Source organism: Panulirus ornatus, chromosome 16 (genome assembly GCF_036320965.1).
Source record: "Panulirus ornatus isolate Po-2019 chromosome 16, ASM3632096v1, whole genome shotgun sequence".
Taxonomy (NCBI): Eukaryota; Metazoa; Arthropoda; class Malacostraca; order Decapoda; family Palinuridae; genus Panulirus; species Panulirus ornatus.
The window spans coordinates 27,560,129-27,578,725 of NC_092239.1; positions in this window are offsets into that span (position 1 = coordinate 27,560,129).

Below are 18,597 nucleotides of genomic sequence, written 5' to 3' on the forward strand. Positions count from 1 at the left end.
ACACATCCACCCTCCTCCGCACAACTCTAGCTATAACCTACGCCTCGCAACCATATAACATTGTTGGAACTACTATTCTTTCAAACGTATCCATTTTTGCTTTCCGAGATAATATTCACGCCTTCTATACATTCTTCAACGCTCCCCGAACTTTCGCCCCCTCCACCACCCTCTGACTCACTTCCGCTTCCATTTTTCCATCCACTGCCAAATCCACTCCCAGATATCTAAAACACTTTTCTTCCTCCAGTTTTTCTCCATTCAAACTTACCTCCCAGTTGGCTTGTCCCTCAACCATACTGTACCTAATAACCTTGCTGGTATTCACATTTACTCTCAGCTTTCTTCTTTCATACACTTTACCAAACTCACCAGCTTTTGCAGTTTCTCACCCTAATCTGCCAACAGCGTTGTATCATCAGTGAACAACAACTGACTCACTTCCCAAGCCCACTCATCCACAACAGACTGCATACTTGCCCCTCTTTCCAAAATTCTTGCATTCACCTCCCTAACAACCCCATTCATAAACAAATTAAACAACCATGGACACATCACGCACCTCTGCCGCAAACTGACATTCGCTGAGAAGCAATCACTTTCCTTTCTTCCTACTCGTACACATGCCTTACATCCTCTATAAAAACTTTTCAGTGCATCTAGCAACTTGCCTCCCACACCATATACTCTTAATACCTTCCACGGAGCATCTCCATCAACCCCATCAACATATGCCGCCACCAGATCCATAAAAGCTACATGCAAAGCCATTTATTTTTCTAAGTATTTCTCACATACATTCTTCAAAGCAAACACCCGATCCACACATCCCCTATCACTTCTGCAGCCACAGTGCTCTTCCCCAACCTGATGCTCTGTACATGCTCTCACCCTCTCAATAAAATCCCTTCCATACAATTTCCCAGGAGTTCTCAAGAAACTTAAACCTCTGAAATTTGAGCACTCACCTTTATCCCATTTGCATTTGTAGAATGGCACTTTGCATGCCTTCCGCCAATCCTCAGGCACCTCACCATGAGCCATATACACATTGAATATCCTCACCAACCAGTCAACAATCAAATCACCGTTTTTAGTAAATTCCACTGCAATGCCATCCAAACCCGCCTTCTTGCCGCCTTTCATCTTTTGCAAAGCTTTCACTACCTCTTCCCTGTTTACCAAATTATTCTCCCCGACCCTCTCACTTCGCACACCACCTCGACCAAAACACTCCATCTCTACCACTCTATCATCTAACACATTCACAAACCTTCAAAATACTCCTTTCATGTCCCTCTCACATTACCACTATTTGTTATTATCTCCCCATTTGCCTCCTTCACCGATGTTCCCATTTGTTCTCTTGTCTTACGCACTTTATTTATCTCCTTCCAAAACATCTTTTTATTCTACCTAAAATTTAATGATACTCTCTCACCCCAACTTTCATTTGCCCTTTTTTTCACCTCTTGCACCTTTCTCTTGACCTGCTACCTCTTTCTTTTATACATCTCCCACTCATTTGCACTATTTCCCTGCAAAAATCGTCCAAATGCCTCTCTCTTCTCTTTCACCAATAATCTTACTTCATCCCACCACTCACTACTGTTTCTAATTTGCCCACCTTCCATGCTTCTTATGCCACAAGCATCCCTTGCGCAAGCCATCACTGCTTCCCTAAATACATCCCATTCCTTCCCCACTCCCCTTACGTCCTTTGCTCTCATCATTTTCCATTCTGCTCACAGTCTCTCCTGGTACTTCCTCACACAAGTTTCTTGCCAAGCTCACTTACTCTCACCACTCTCTTTACCCCAACATTCTCTCTTCTTTTCTGGAAACCTCTATAAATCTTCACCATCGCCTACACAAGATAATGATCAGACATTCCTTCCGTTGCACCTTTCAGAACATTAACATCCAAAAGCCTTTCTTTCACGCGCCTATCAATTAACATGTAATCCAATAACGCTCTCTGGCCATCTCTCCTATTTGCATATGTATACTTATGTATACCTCTCTTTTTAAACCAGGTATTCCCAATCACCAGTCCATTTTCAGAACACAAATCTACAAGCTCTTCACCATTTCCATTTACAACACTGAACATCCAATGTACACCAATTATTCCCTCAACTGCCACATTACTCACCTTCGCCTTCAAATCACCCATCACTATAACCCGGTTTCGTGCATCAAAACTCCTAACACACTCACTCTGCTCCTCCCAAAAAACTTGCCTCCCATGATCTCTATTCTCATTCCCCGGTGTATAGGCACCAATGATCACCCATCTCTCTCCATCCACTTTCAGTTTTACCTAAATCAATCTAGAGTTTACTTTCTTACACTCTGTCACATACTCCCACAACTCCTGCTTTATGTCCTCTCACCAACCCCTGACTTTACTCCCAAAACATTCCCAAACCGGTCTTCATTTCACTCAGAGCCCTGGTGCCTGGAGACTGAGTTAACCCACCAATTCTTCGTAAAAAATACAATTTTGTTAAATGAGAATTGATCCCCAGATGCTCAATAATTACTTATTTATCTAACAAGACTGGATTTGAAAATTCTGCCTTTTACATAATCTTTAGATCTAGAGATGTTACAGTTGTTGAAATCAGTAATGAAGTCACAATACAGATAGGTGAGATGTGAGAGTTGGAAATGATAAACGGGATAAGTGATGATGATATATTACTTAGTATATGTGCTTTAAAATTCCGTTTTTTTTTTCTTTCGCGTCAATGACCGCCGATGACAGTGTGTGTGTGCGTGCGTGTGTGTATGTGTTTATGTATGTGTGTGTGTGTGTGTGTGTGTGTGTGTGTGTGTGTGTTAATGTTTCTGGACGCCCCAATGCCTCCGCCTTTCTCATTAAACACTGATGAAAGTGCGGTAAAATTTTACTTAAGGGTCACAGCCCAATTGACTCCTTTGCAACCAACCTAGATGCCGTGACCCCACTGCCAGACGCATAACACTTGAGTTACTCAGTTTGACCTATTGACATTACTCACCTGCCCTTGTAGGTTCACTTTCCCTCTTCTTTAGACATTGATATATGCTCTTAAGAGCGCGTTTTTTGTATATCTTCTGTCATTAGCTAGATCACCCAGCACACTACCGCGTGAACGTTGACATCTTGGGTGGGTCGTTGTCATATATTTTTCTTTTCTTACGTTACAAGCTTTGGAATTCTGTACCCTATTCTGGCTTTCCTCTTCTTTTCCCATTTCTTCCTCTCTTCATCCTGTTTTTGGTATTTCATATTAGACGTGACCTCGATATCAACTTTTCACCCGTAACTAGAGGCCTCAGACATTAATATGAAGAGAAAACTACAGGCTAGGGTTAAATGTTTCCATCTCTGGCCAGCTCTGTCTCTTGAGTATAATGTATACAAGTTTATATGTGATTCCCAGAGTGTAACAGCTTAATGTTACAAAAAGGGAATTACGATTATAATGTGGATCAATTACTGCATTACATTCTAGATATGTAACGTAGCACGATAATTGAAAAGAAAGTAGTTGAAACTTAAGACAAAGTTTTGCAAGGTTACTTTTAAACCTGTTTCAGTCCTTCACATGACTGCCAGTCACAGAGGACAGGGCAGGTCTCCCTGCCTCCCAACAAGCTATCAACACTCAGCTGGTAACGTTATCCGTGAATTCAGTACATACGCCATTAACAGGACAAGAGCGACGTCTAGCACGGGTGTGTATCACAGAGCTGGGGAATTATGAGAGATCATACTGGGAGTTATCTGATTATAGCTTGACGTTAGAGATGGTACCACAATATGTACAAATTACAAAAACATAACAGAGTGTCAGGGTTGAATTGCATTTCCATACCTACAAATGCTATTGTGATTTTTCCCTTGTGTGATAGCAGAGGCTCTGTTTATCTGACCGAATCTCCTAGACTTATCAGCATTACTTATAACCATCTGTAGTTTCTTAATCTTTATTTACAGAAAACAGTTAGAGCTTTGTCATCAGTCAAAACAGTCATTCAACTACAAGACGTTAGGTGTTGCAGCTACTGTGGCTCGCTCGAATAGACAATGGTTCTACGCCAGCCGCAGTGTTTTCTGGTCTACAGAACCAACGATTCCATCATCATAAGAAATGATATCGCATCAGTTACACAGTATTGGCATTTCTTCACGGATCTTAACGATTTGCGATTACGCGAATTTCCAGTTCGTGGGGCAATAACTACTGAATATACTCTTTCGTTGGTAGAAGTGCCCAATGAATTTATGTATGAAATTGGATTTTCCATGGAGGTCAAGGGACGTCTCCATATTTCTATTATGTTCCGTAGATTCTTGTGGTTTTGCGCCTGGTGGCTTACAAATCAGAGCAACGACTAGGTTTTAGTTCTCAGCTTAGCGAAACCAGCATATGTACAGAAATTTTGGAGCTCTGTTGTTATTACAAAATATTCTCCTTACAATCCAACGTACAAATGAGAAATAAGATGTGAAATCTAAGCCCTCCACATATTTTAGTCTTATGGTATCTGTATTGGTTGTTATTCAGAATGCAAGCCTCACAGTTCATATAACCTTTAAAGTCTGTTTCTGAGGACTATATAAAGGGGTTTTGTTTATTTTGCGTGATGTTGCGTGTCCTCTTTGTGAGTTGGGTCTGATTCAAATATTTCTGTTCTGCCTCTATGTCGCTGACTGCAATGGATGTCGTGTATTCTGATCGTCTTGAGATTAATACCTGATAATTTTGGCAGTCGTGGTTTGGGCAGAGACAATCCTCCAGCAACGATCTGCACATTCCTGTGTGGCAGCATGTACATATCTCCTTTGGTCAGCATGACTTTTTCCAATAACATATATTTACCCCCCAGATCCCTTTCTGAGAGGGTTCTGGTCTTCCTCATGATCGTCCCTAAAAGGCTCCTGGTCTTAAGCAGGACCCCTTTTCCAGAAGTTTCTGAAGTCTACACTAAATAGCAGGGACTTGATGAACTCCTAGGAAGTGAAAAATTCCTTGACGAGGCTATACTCTCGCCTTTGTTAAGCAAGTTTAGACATCATATGGGAAATCAGTTTTACGTTTACCTCAGTATGATGCCCCAGTCTTACTACAAACGCAATTTCCTTCAAATAACATCTATGGTCTTTGGATTTTGAGTGATAACCCTATTCTTTCAATGTTTCGCTCCTCCCATCTCTCTCTCTCTCTCTCTCTCTCTCTCTCTCTCTCTCTCTCTCTCTCTCTCTCTCTCTCTCTCTCTCTCTCTCTCTCTCCTTACCTGAGTCAGTCTTCTGTGATTTCCTGAACGCTTCCTATAGTGTTTTCTATCTACTTCCTATAGCTAGATAAATTTCAATGGTACCTTCCAGTTCACTCTCTCTATTGTAACATTGTCCTTAATACCTTCTCTCTTTCTCTCTCTTACAGTAAGCAGCCACCCACCTGGGAGACCGTTTTACTCGGCTGGGCATCGGGAGGGTAAGTCGTGACGGCTGCGCAGTAAGCCATCACTTTGGCCCGGGTAAGTCTTCTTTTTCTGCTTAACTCAAAATTGGGTTGGTGGCTTTCAGTCCATGAAAATATAAATTCACCATCTCACACAACACTTGACAACACAGCTCACACAACTCGTTCAGCATAAATCTACATTTCCCTGCGGTGAGTGCTACGCGTAACCCTGCCTCCTGGCAAAATCTCATTGCAAACTCTCGTAAGTGGTCTCTCTGCCGACCATGAAGATTTATTTACCGGTACTATTCATCTGGGTATGAAGAGGGCTAGTGACAACTGTGCACTGAGCCAGCATTTCATTGGCTGTACTCAAACAGCAACAGAATCTGGTTGCGATAGTGAAGAGTAGAGAAACACATGGTTGTGGTAAAAGTAAAATGACAGAATTTTCTTATAACGATGGAGGCGTAAACATTGTTGGCCGTGGATCTAAAGCGGATTATTCATCTCGGCTACTTTATGGCATTGCTCTCAACTGCTCCAATTGGTAGATCGTTCCATATGATAATCTTGCTGAAAGTAGTTTGCCGAATTCGAGGTTAAATATTTCCCTAGAAGTTTGTAACTATTACTACCAGTGAAATCAGACGAATCTGCCTTTCAGAAGTTCGCTAGGTCGATATGAATGAAGCCTCTGATAAAATTGAATACCCGTATTAGATTACTTCTTAACCTGCTCTTTTATAAGCTAACATAACAAAATCGTTTAATCAGCTTTCGTAGATTTGTTTCTCAGTCCTGGAATCATCTTGGTAGCTCGCTTCTGTCTATGACTTTCTTCAAGTAGGATAAACAAAACTGAGCACAATATTCAAGATAAGGACGCAACAGTGACCTGTAGAAAGTGAGCATTATTTCCTGAGACTTATATTCGAAAACGCTGCCTATGATATTCAAGATATTTGTTCTCCCTTTTTACTGCTTTTATAAACTGCTTTAGGTCACCAGAGATTATTAACCCTGATTCTTTGTCTTTTGTCCTATCTTTCTGCTGCACCCATAGGTGCGTTGTTGTCATTCAGTCTACAAACATAATCTCTCCATCACATATACTTTTCTTGACAACACGTAACCCACGCTACTCGCTCTTCATAATTCTATATTTTCTTTCGGCGAGCGTTACGCACTAGATCCAGTAAGAAATCTCTCTCTCTCTCTCTCTCTCTCTCTCTCTCTCTCTCTCTCTCTCTCTCTCTCTCTCTCTCTCTCTCTCTCTCTCTCTCTCTCTCTCTCTCCCCACACATTAAACTAATGCACAAAGTCCGGGCTTAGCGGAACTGGTTGCGTAAGAAGCTGGACGGAAGCATTTGTTACATGATAGAAGGCGATGATCTGTAATGAGCGGTGAATCACCGTGGTCATCCGTTATCAATGACGATCCCTAGGGGTCCTCCCTGGGGCTCATACTTCTCATCATCTATGTTACTGATATTGATATAGGGCTGAATAACATGGTGACATTATTTGCGGATGACACAAAGATCGGCAGTGCCATATGAACTGAAAGAGAAAGGCTAAGATTACAAAAGGATCTAGATAAACTAGCTGAATGGTCGAGAAAATGGCAAATGCCATTTAATGTCAATGAATTTCAGCTGTTGCAAGTGTTGCAAGTAGGAAACCTTGACAAAACATTCGATTATGAACTGATAGGCTACAAGGTAAAGGACACCTCCTGTGTGAGGGATCTAGGAATCAATTTCCAACAACTTTAGATTCTCCCAGCACCGTAACGAAAGGAAATTGAATGTTGTGATTGATTAAGAGAGACTTTACACACAAAAGCAACCACGTGTTATTGCCACTATACCTAAATCTAGTTAGACCCACCTCTATTATTCAGTGTGGTTCTGAGCCGCCCACCTTAAGAACATTGACATCAGTGCAGCGAAGAGTAACTAAACTGATTCTTTGTTTACGTAACAAGCCATATGACGACAGATTGCTAGAAAGGAATTTTTTCATACTAAGCAAGAGGCGATTCCAAGGCATGTTTATGGAATGCTTTAAGATACGTAAAGGATTCAGCAAAGTCGATATTGAATATTTCTTTACAACTGCGCCAGCACTACCATCAAGAGAAATGGACTAAAACTTAGAAGTCACGGATTTAATCGGGATTTTACGAAATATTTCTTTACCATCGATATTACTGGCGCGTGGAAAAAGCTCCCAGGACATGTTCTTCAGAGCACCACTGTTCATATCTTCCAAGGTAGGTTTAATCATCACCTGTAACTCTTCGGTTTGATTAGTTCTTATAATCAATCATCATAACGTAGTGGTATATTATGTTACCTTCTTCACCAATGATCTCGACCTAACCTGATTGCGGTAACTTACCAATACTTATTAACCCTTGTCGCCTGCTTTAAGGGATCAAGAAACAATGATTGTATCATTCTTCTAGTTCAGGAATAATACAGACATGGTAAGTCGCGAGGTTAGAACTCAGAATTTATCCTCACTGTTATCTATATTACAAAAAGTGAATGGGTTGCTTGACATGCACACGTTCATTATGCCCTGTGACTTTCCTATAAAGATTTTCTTCCGGCATATTTCTCTTGCAAGGTGATGTTTCTACCTGTTTTCCCTCCGGCATGTTGCCGGAGGAAGTTGGATGGTGGGAAGAAAGCATTTGCATTGGAATCCTTTTTTTCTACTGCTTTTAAGGGGACTACATGTTTTTATTAGTATTAGGGCCAGACCACCTCGCTTGGACGTTGTGTCTAAGTGGTCTCTGTTTCGATATAGCTGTCTGTAATCCTCTCTCTTTTCACTGTCCGAAATGCTCTCTCTCTCTCTCTCTCTCTCTCTCTCTCTCTCTCTCTCTCTCTCTCTCTCTCTCTCTCTCTCTCTCTCTCTCTCTCTCTCTCTCTCTCTCTCTCTCTCTCTCTCTCTCTCGGTTGGAAATGCACTCATGCACTCATTCATGTATACACTCTTTCAGACAGAGGGACTCATCCTCCTTATCCTACATCCTACCCAAATGCCTGACTCCCTGATTCTCGCAGACTCATATCTTTCCATAAGTTTACACATTTATTCATCACCTTTATGTAAACCTATATCCTTTCACCTCCTTACATAACCTCACATCACCTCACATAAACACCTAAACAATCACTCATCACCCGACATAAACAAACTCATCCACCATCCCAGCTGAACTCACACAGTCACCTCACACAGACACGCTATTCAACATTTACTGACACTTCCTCATTTACCACCGCAGGCTTGCTCATTAACAACACACAGAGTCATGAACTCGTGAAATCTGAATTGCCTTCGTCCCCTTTGTATAACCCAAACCGTTCTACAAAAGCGACCCTCGCAGCATGAAGGAAGCTGGACAATATACACAAAGAACTTTTTTTTTTTGCATGTACTGCTTGTCCCTGCATAGAGGACTGATACCAGAGGCCTCACGGGATCATCCAAAATATTTTGTGGTAGCACAGGACGACTCCCGTCCGTCTTCCACTTAGTATGAATACGAATGAGATAGCTGTGTGACCATGACTCATTCACAAGTACTGCTGAGGTCATATATCATTATCCAAACACTGAAGATGAATGGAAGTGTGGGATATCAAACAGACGTATGGCTCCTATCTGAAGCGTTGGGTGACAATAGGAACTGTTTCTCTCGCAAGCGCTTTGTAGTAATAGTAGTGATGACAACCGTATGGTACATGTGAGTGTGATGGCGAGATAAATGGCGTGGAAGACAAATCGGGGCGTTCAGTTACAGTTTCACTTTACTGGTCTGAAAATGATGGCCTCATTTGGAAGACGAGTGGACAGAAGACGGCAGATGAAACAACAATAAGATTATACTATCATTTACAGTCAACGTAATGAATTTATAAGAATGTTATCCAGAGACAACAGGAACTGCCCTCTGCTGTATTTAGTCACGCAGCAAGATGAAAGACTAACTATGAATCACAATAGGGTTGAGTCGGTTGTTATACATTGATATCATGCCCTGCATAATACATTCGAGAGCTAGAGTAATTGGTTATAGTCTGTTAAACTACGTATCTATAATATAAATTACCAATAAATGGATATGAATGAAAGAGCGTACATACGTAATAAGTAAATGTATAGTGCCAGGTCTGCAGCAGATGGCAGGAGAGTAATGGTTACTCTAGTAAAGGTTGTCTGGCTAAATAAGTGTGGAAGGTGTACTCACCGGTATCCTGGCGTATGAGGTGAGCTGTAGCCAGGACTTGCCAGCCTCACGTCCGTCTCTGCTCTCTTCACCCTGCAGCTGCACACTCAGCTCACCATCCTCACCAACGCCACCACCCAACGCCCCGTTCACACCGTACGACGGGTCCGATGCATGCCTTTTCACTCGTCCATTTCTGTCGTGTGCATGATTTGTTTTTTCTTTTGAAGGCTCAGATGGGGCGGCGGGCGCAGTGGGGCGGTGAACGGAAGGTGGGGGGTGAGGCTGGGGATGTAGGAAGTGGTGGGCGTGGGCGGTGCTAGCGTGGGTAAAGGTGTGGTCCTCCACTAACACCTGCATACGACTTTTTAAGAGCTCAACTTCTCGGGCAATGGAAGACTCTAACCTTTCGTCCTCCACAGCATCCAGCCGGCCTCGCACAGCTTCCAGACGCTCAAAAAGGAAGAAGAAGGAAGCGGCCTGAGTGAGTACAATAATACACAGGAAGGCTGACAGGAGAGGTAGGAGCAAGGAGCGAAGCCTAGCCTCCAATCGCTGATGAGGGTCCTGTCGGGCCTCGGAGGTGAGTGGTTGTCTGTCCTGCATGGTCGTCTGGGCCAGAGCTCCCTTTTCTTGACACACGACCCGTCACACTGTATGCTATCGTCACTCTCGTCACTACACACGGTGTTCACATTATTTGTTCACGCACTGCAATCGTCATCTGATCCTCAGAGTCCCCTCTATAAAAACTATAAATAAGTGTTAGACATATCTGTTATGGCCAGACTGACATGATTCTTCAAGGTAATATTCTAATATATATTTGCAAAGCAAGGTGTTTACAGTATGACATATAATCATCAGTTTTTGAGGAACTAGCATTGCTCGTTAAATCAGCTCCCCGTCTCATTCCTACCTTTACCCCGTTTGAAATTACAAATCAGTAAAGCAATACGGGCCTTCGTCTGTGTCGCCTTTCATACCAACCACACCTCCCACCCAGGAAACCCTGAAGTTAGAAAGGACGGCAGATGGGAGGAAGGAGGCAGAGAAGAGAAAATGTCTTTCTCCCAACATTCTCCTCTGTCATTTCATTTGTATCTGGTTTGTGTAATCACTGAATGTGTAACGAGGGGAAGAAATGAAAGGTAAGAGTTCTCTCTCACCGTCAGGATGTGAAACATGATTAAAACTGCAATCATTAAACAAGTAAGGAAGACACTGTATACCTCAAACCAGATTTGGAGAAAAATCCTATCAGTAAACATGAAGGCAATGATATCGCCTTTTCTAATAGAAGAGTAAACATTTTCAAATACATTAAGAGTTATTACTTAGATAGCAAGAAACCTTTTCCCATCACAAACAGTTTAAAGCCCTCTGTTCTCCACCACTGCGACCACGCCCCTTTTATCGTGCATCACCAGCACGACAATGCGTGACGTCACTGTTAGCTGACATTACTAATCCTACTCCCTTCTGTCCTCTACCATTAGGATGACGACATCTCCTATGTCCTTCTCCAGCACCAACATGACCAGCCCCTACATCTGTACCACCAGAACGAGTACAACCCCTCTGTCCTTCACAAGAGCGGCCACGCCCCCTCTGTCCTTCACAAGAGCGGCCACGCCCCCTCTGTCCTTTACAAGTACGGCCACGCCCCCTCTGTCCTTCACAAGTACGGCCACGCCCCATCTGTCCTTCACAAGAGCGGCCACGCCAACTCTGTCCTTCACAAGTACGGCCACGCCCCCTCTGTCCTTCACAATTACGGCCACGCCCCCTCTGTCCTTCACAAGTACGGCCACGCCTCCTCTGTCCTTCACAAGTATGGCCACGCCCCTCTGTCCTTCACAAGCACGGCCACGCCCCCTCTGTCCTTCACAAGTACAGCCGCGCTCCCTCTGTCCTTCACAAATACGGCCACGCCCCCTCTGTCCTTCACAAGTATGGCCACGCCCCTCTGTCCTTCACAAGCACGGCCACGCCCCCTCTGTCCTTCACAAATACGGCCACGCCCCTATGTCCTTCACGAGTACGGCCACGCTCCCTCTGTCCTTCACAAGTACGGCCACGCCCCTTCTGGCCTTCACAGGTACGGCCGCATCCCCTCTGTCCTTCACAAGTACGGCCACGCCCCCTCTGTCCTTCACAAGTACAGCCACGCCCCCCTGTCCTTCACAAGTACGGCCACGCCCCCTCTGTCCTTCACAAGTACAGCCACGCCCCCCTGTCCTTCACAAGTACGGCCACGCCCCCTCTGTCCTTCACAAGTACAGCCACGCCCCCCTGTCCTTCACAAGTACGGCCACGCCCCCTCTGTCCTTCACAAGTACAGCCACGCCCCCCCTGTCCTTCACAAGTACGGCCACGACCCCTCTGCCCTTGACAAGTACGGCCACGCCCCTTTGTCCTTCACAAGTACGTCAACTCCCCCTCTGTCCTTCACAAGTTTGGCCATGCCCCCTTGTGAAGGCAAGTACGGCCACGCCCCCTCTGTCCTTCACAAGTATGGCCATGCCTCCTTGTGAAGGCAAATACAGCCACGCTCCCTCTGTCCTTCACAATTATGGCCACGCCCCCTCTGTCCTTCACAAGTATGACCACGCCCCCTCTGTCCTTCACAAGCACGGTCACATCCCTTCTGTCCTTCACAAGCACAGCCACACCCACTCTCTTTCCATCACAACCAGAACGTCCAACAGCGCCGTCTCTGTCCTTCTCCAGTACTAATTTCACGCCCCCATCCCCTCTATCTTCCATTACCAGTAAGGTTACACACACGCCACCAAGACTGCGTGGACCCTTCTCTCCTGTCCCACCAACAAAGCACAGCTTCATGTGCTTCCCACTGGCAGGATGGCCACTTTATTTCTGTCCTCTGCTCAGGTAGCTCCTACTCATTCCCCACTACTCTCCACTATTAATGTAAAGCTTACTCTGTTCCCTCTACGCCACCAGGAGGGTAAAACCTGTCGGTTCTCGACTATCAGAACTCCTAAGCCGTTTCCGTTCCTCAGCAAAACGGCCACGTCTCTAATCCTTCACCATGCAGCTACGGCCCCTGTGTTGAATCTCAACAAAGAAACTTCCGGTGTGTCCGCTCGCTCACCGCAAGAAAAGCAGATTCCTATATGTTTACCTTAAGTAGGAGGGCAAAGTTAACTATGTTCACAATCACCAGGATGATAATGTTTCCTCTGTCCGCTATCACCAAGACAATAACATACCCTCTATCCACCATCACTAGGAGAATATCACATCTATCCACTATCACAAAGAAGGAAGCATCCCTTCTCTCCACCATCGTCAGGATGGTACTATCTCCTCCGTTTACCATCAGCAAAACATTAACATCCCCTTTATCCACCATCACCAGGATGGAAAAGTCCCCTCTGTTCTCTATCACCAAAATGATAACGTCCCAACTAACTGCCATCATCAGGAGAGTAATGTCGATGGACACTATCATCACGATGGTACCGTTCACTGTGCCCACATCAACAGGATAGTAATGATCACACTTTGTCGTTATCCGGATATAAGTGTACGCTATGTCCACAATCACCAGGATGATTGCGTCCCCTCTGTCCACCTTCACAAGAAAGGTACTGTACCCACTGTCCGACATCACGAGGATGATAATTTCCTTTCTGTCTACCATCATTTCGACGGCAACGTTTTCTCTGTCTACATTCACAGAGATGGTTAAATCTGCTCTGTTCACCTGTACGTACTATTAACGTCCGTTTCATCTAGAATCACAATGATGGCGACTCTCTCTCTCTCTCTCTCTCTCTCTCTCTCTCTCTCTCTCTCTCTCTCTCTCTCTCTCTCTCTCTCTCTCTCTCTCTCTCTCTCTCTCTCTCTCTCTCTCTCTCTCTCTCTCTCTCTCTCTCTCTCTCTCTACCAAGACCACGATGGTGAGGTCCTCTCTCTCTAACATCACCACAACGGTGAGGTCCTCTCTCTCTACCAACACCACGATGATGAGGTCCTCTCTCTCTACCAACACCACTATGGTGAGGTCCTCTCTCTCTCTCTCTAACATCACCGCGATGGTGATGTCCCTCTCTTTCTACCAACACCAGGATGGTGAGGTCCTCTCTCGCTACAAACAACACGATGGTGAGGTCCTCTCTCTCTACCAACACCACGATGGTGAGGTCCTCTATCGCTACCAACACCAAAATGGTGAGGTTCTCTCCCTCTAACATCACCACGATGGCGAGGTCCTCTCTCTAATGTCATCACGATGGTGAGGTCCTCTCTCTCTACCAACACAACGATAGTGAGGTCCTCTCTCTCTACCAACACCACGATGGCGAGGTACTCTCTCTCTACCGGCACCACAATGGTGAGGTCCTCTCTCTCTACCAACACAACGATGGTGAGGTCCTCTCTCTGTAACATCACCACGATGGTGAAGTACTCTTTCTACCAACAACACGATGGTGAGGTCCTCTCTCTCTACCAACACCACGATGCCACGATGGTAAGGTCATCTCTCGCTACCAACACCACAATAGTGAGGTCTTCTCTCTCTAAAATCACCACGATGATGAGGTACTCTCTCTCTACCAACACCACGATGGTGAGGTTCTCTCCCTCTACCAACACCACGATGGCGAGGTCCTCTCTCTCAACAAACACAACAATGGTTAGGTCCTATCTCTCTCTACCAACACCACGATGGCGAGGTTATTTCTCTCTAATACAACTACGATGGTAAGGTTCTCTCTCTCTACCAACTCCACAATGGTGAGGTCCTCTCTCTCTACCAACACCACAATGGTGAGGTCCTCTCTCTCTACCAACACCACGGTGGTGAGGTCCTCTCTCTCTAACATCACCACGATGGCAAGGTCCTCTCTCTCTCTCTAATGTCACCACGATGGTGAGGTCATCTCTCTCTCTCTCCACCAACACCACGATGGTGAGGTCCTCTCTCTCTAACATCACCACAACGGTGAGGTCCTCTCTCTCTACCAACACCACGATGGTGAGGTCCTCTCTCGATACCAACACCACGATGCTGAGGTCCTCTCTCGCTACCAACACCACGATGGTGAGGTCCTCTCTCTCTAACATCAGCAAGATGGTGAGGTCCTCTCTCTCTACCAACACCACGATGGTGAGGTCCTCTCTCTCTAACATCAGCACGATGGTGAGGTCCTCTCACTACCAACAACACAATGGTGAGGTCCTCTCTATCTACCAACACCACAATGGTGAGGTCCTCTCTCTCTAACATCACCACGATGGCGAGGTCCTCTCTCTCTAATGTCATCACGATGGTGAGGTCCTCTCTAATGTCATCACGATGGTGAGGTCGTCTCTCTCTACCAACACCACGATGGTGAAATCCTCTCTCTCTACCAACACCAAGATGGTGAGGTCCTCTCTCGCTACCCACCACAAGGGTTAGGTCCTCTCTCGCTAAAATCACCACGATGGTGAGGTCCTCTCTCTCCACCAACACCACGATGGCGAGGTCCTCTCTCTCTACCAACACCACAATGGTGAGGTCCTCTCTCTTTAACATCACCACGATGGCGAGGTCCTGTCTAATGTCATCACGATGGTGAGGTCCTCTCTACCAACACCACGATGGTGAGGTCCTCTCTCGCTACCAACACCACGATGGTGAGGTCCTCTCTCTCTCTAACATCAGCAAGATGGTGAGGTCCTCTCTCTATACCAACACCACGGTGGTGAGATCCTCTCTCTCTAACATCACCACGATGGCAAGGTCCTCTCTCTCTCTAATGTCACCACGAGGGTGAGGTCATCTCTCTCTCTCTCTCTACCAACACCACGATGGTGAGGTCCTCTCTCGCTACCAACACCACGATGGTGAGGTCCTCTCTCTCTACCAACACCACGATGGTGAGGTCTTCTATCTCGAACATCACCACGATGGTGAGGTCCTCTCTCTACCAACACCACGATGGTGAAATCCTCTCTCTCTACCAACACCAAGATGGTGAGGTCCTCTCTCGCTACCCACCACAAGGGTTAGGTCCCCCCTCACTAAAATCTCCACGATGGTGAGGTCCTCTCTCTCTACCAACACCACGATGGTGAGGTCCTCTCTCTCTACCAACATCACGATGGCGAGGTCCTCTCTCTATACCGACACCACAATGGTGAGGGCCTCTCTTTCTAACATCACGATGTTCAGGTCCTCTCTCTCTATCAACACCACAATGGTGAGGTCTTCTCTCTCTACCAACACCACGATGGTGAGGTCCTCTCTCGCTACCAACACCACGATGGTGAGGTCCTCTCGCTCTCTAACATCAGCAAGATGGTGAGGTCCTCTCGCTCTACCAACGCCACGATGGTGAAGTCCTCTCTCTCAAACATCAGCACGATGGTGAGGTCCTCTAACCACCAACACCACAATAGTGAGGTCCTCTCTATCTACCAACGCCACGATTGGGAGGTCCTATCTCTCTACCAACACCACGTTGGTGAGTTCCTCTCTCTCTACCAACACCACAATGGTGAGGTCCACTCTCTTTAACATCACCACGATGGTGAGGTCCTCTTTCTCTACCAACGCCACGATGGTGAGGCCCTCTCTCGCTACCAATACCACAATTGGAGGTCCTCTCTGTCTAACATCACCCCGATGGTGGGGTCCTCTCTCTTTAACATCACCACGATGGCGAGGTCCTCTCTCTCTACTGTCATCACGATGGTGAGCTCCTCTCTCTCTTCCAAGAAAACGGTGGTGAGGACTCTTGAACATCACCGCGATGGTGAGGTCCTTCTCTCCCAACACCAAGATGGTGAGGTCCTCTCTCGCTACCCAACACAAGGGTTAGGTCCTCTCTCTCTAAAATCACCACGATGGTGACGTCCTGTCTCTCTACCAACACCACGATGGTGATGTCCTCTCTCTCTACCAAAACCAAGATGTCGAGGTGCTCTCTCTCTGCCAACACCACAATGGTGAGGTCCTCTCTCTCTAACATCACCACGATGGCGAGGTCCTCTCTCTCTAATGTCATCACGATGGTGAGGTCCTCTCTCTCTACCAACACCACGATGGTGAAATCCTCTTTCTCTACCAACACCAAGATGGTGAGGTCCTCTTTAGCTACCCACCGTAAGGGTTAGGTCCTCTCTCTCTAAAATCACAACGATGGTTAGGTCCTGTCTCTCTACCAACACCACGATGGTGAGGTCCTCTCTCTCTACCAACATCACGATGGCTAGGTCCTCTCTCTCTACCAACACCACAATGGTGAGGTCCTCTCTCTCTAACATCACCACGATGGCGAGGTCCTCTCTCTCTAATGTCATCACTATGGTGAGGTCCTCTCTCTCTACCAACACCACGATGGTGAAATCCTCTCTCTCTACCAACATCAAGATGGTGAGGTCCTCTCTCGCTACCCACCACAAGGGTTAGGTCCTCCCTCACTAAAATCACTACGATGGCGAGGTCCTGTCTCTCTACCAACACCACGATGGTGAGGTCCTTTCTCTCTACCAACACCACGATGTCGAGGTCCTCTCTCTCTAACATCACCACGATGGTGAGGTTCTCTCTCTCTCTAACATCACCACGACGGCGAGGTCCTCTCTCTACCAACACCATGATGATGAGGTCCTCTCTCACTACCAACACCACGATGGAGAGGTCCTCACTCTTTACCAACACGACAATGGTGAGGTCCTCTCTCTCTACCAACACCACAATGGTGAGGTCCTCTCTCTCCAATGTCACCACGATGGTGAGGTCCTCTCTCTCTACCAACACCACGATAGTGAGGTCCTCTCTCTCTAACATCACCACGATGGTGAGGTCCTCTCACTACCAACACCACGATGGTGAGGTCGTCTCTCTCTAACATCACCACGATGGTGAGGTCCTCTCTCTCTAACATCAGCACGATGGTGGGGTCTTCTCTCTCTGATGTCACCACGATGGTGAGGTCCTCTCTCTCTAGCATCACCACGATGGTGAGGTCCTCTCTCTCTAGCATCACCACGTTGGTGAGGTCCACTCACTACCAACACCACGATGGTGAGGTCCTCTCTATCTATCAACGCCACGATGGGGAGGTCCTCTTACTCTAACATCACCACGATGGTGAGGTCCTCTCTCTCTAGCATCACCACGATGGTGAGGTCCTCTCTCTCTAACATCACCACGATGGTGAGGTCCACTCACTACCAACACCACGATGGTGAGGTCCTCTCTCTCTAACATCACCACGATGGTGAGGTCCTCTCTCTCTAACATCACCACGATGGCGAGATCCTCTCTCTCTAATGTCATCACGATGGTGAGGTCCTCTCTCTCTACCAACACCACGAAGGAGAGGTCCTCTCTATCTAACATCACCATGATGGTAAGGTCCTCTCTCTACCAATACCACGATTTTGATGTCCTCTCTCTCTACCAACACCAAAATGGCGAGGTCCTAATTCGCTACCCACCACAATGTTGATGTCCTCTCTCTCTCTAACATCACCACGATGGTGAGGCCCTTTCTCTCAACCAACACCACGATGGTGAAGTCCTCTCTCTCTGCCAACACCAAAAGGGTGAGGTCCTCTCTCTCTAACATCACCACTATGGTGAGACCCTTTCTCTCAACCAACACCACGATGGTGAAGTCCTCTCTCTCTACCAGCACCAAAATGGTGAGGTCTTCTCTCTACCAACACCACGATGGTGAGGTCCTCTCTCTCTACCAACACCACGATGGTGAGGTCCTCTCTCTCCACCAACACCACAATGGTGAGGTCCTCTCTCTCTACCAACACCACGATGGTGAGGTCCTCTCTCTCTACCATCACCACGATGGCGAGGTCCTTTCTCTCTAACAACACCACAATGGAGAGGTCCTCTCTCTTTAACAT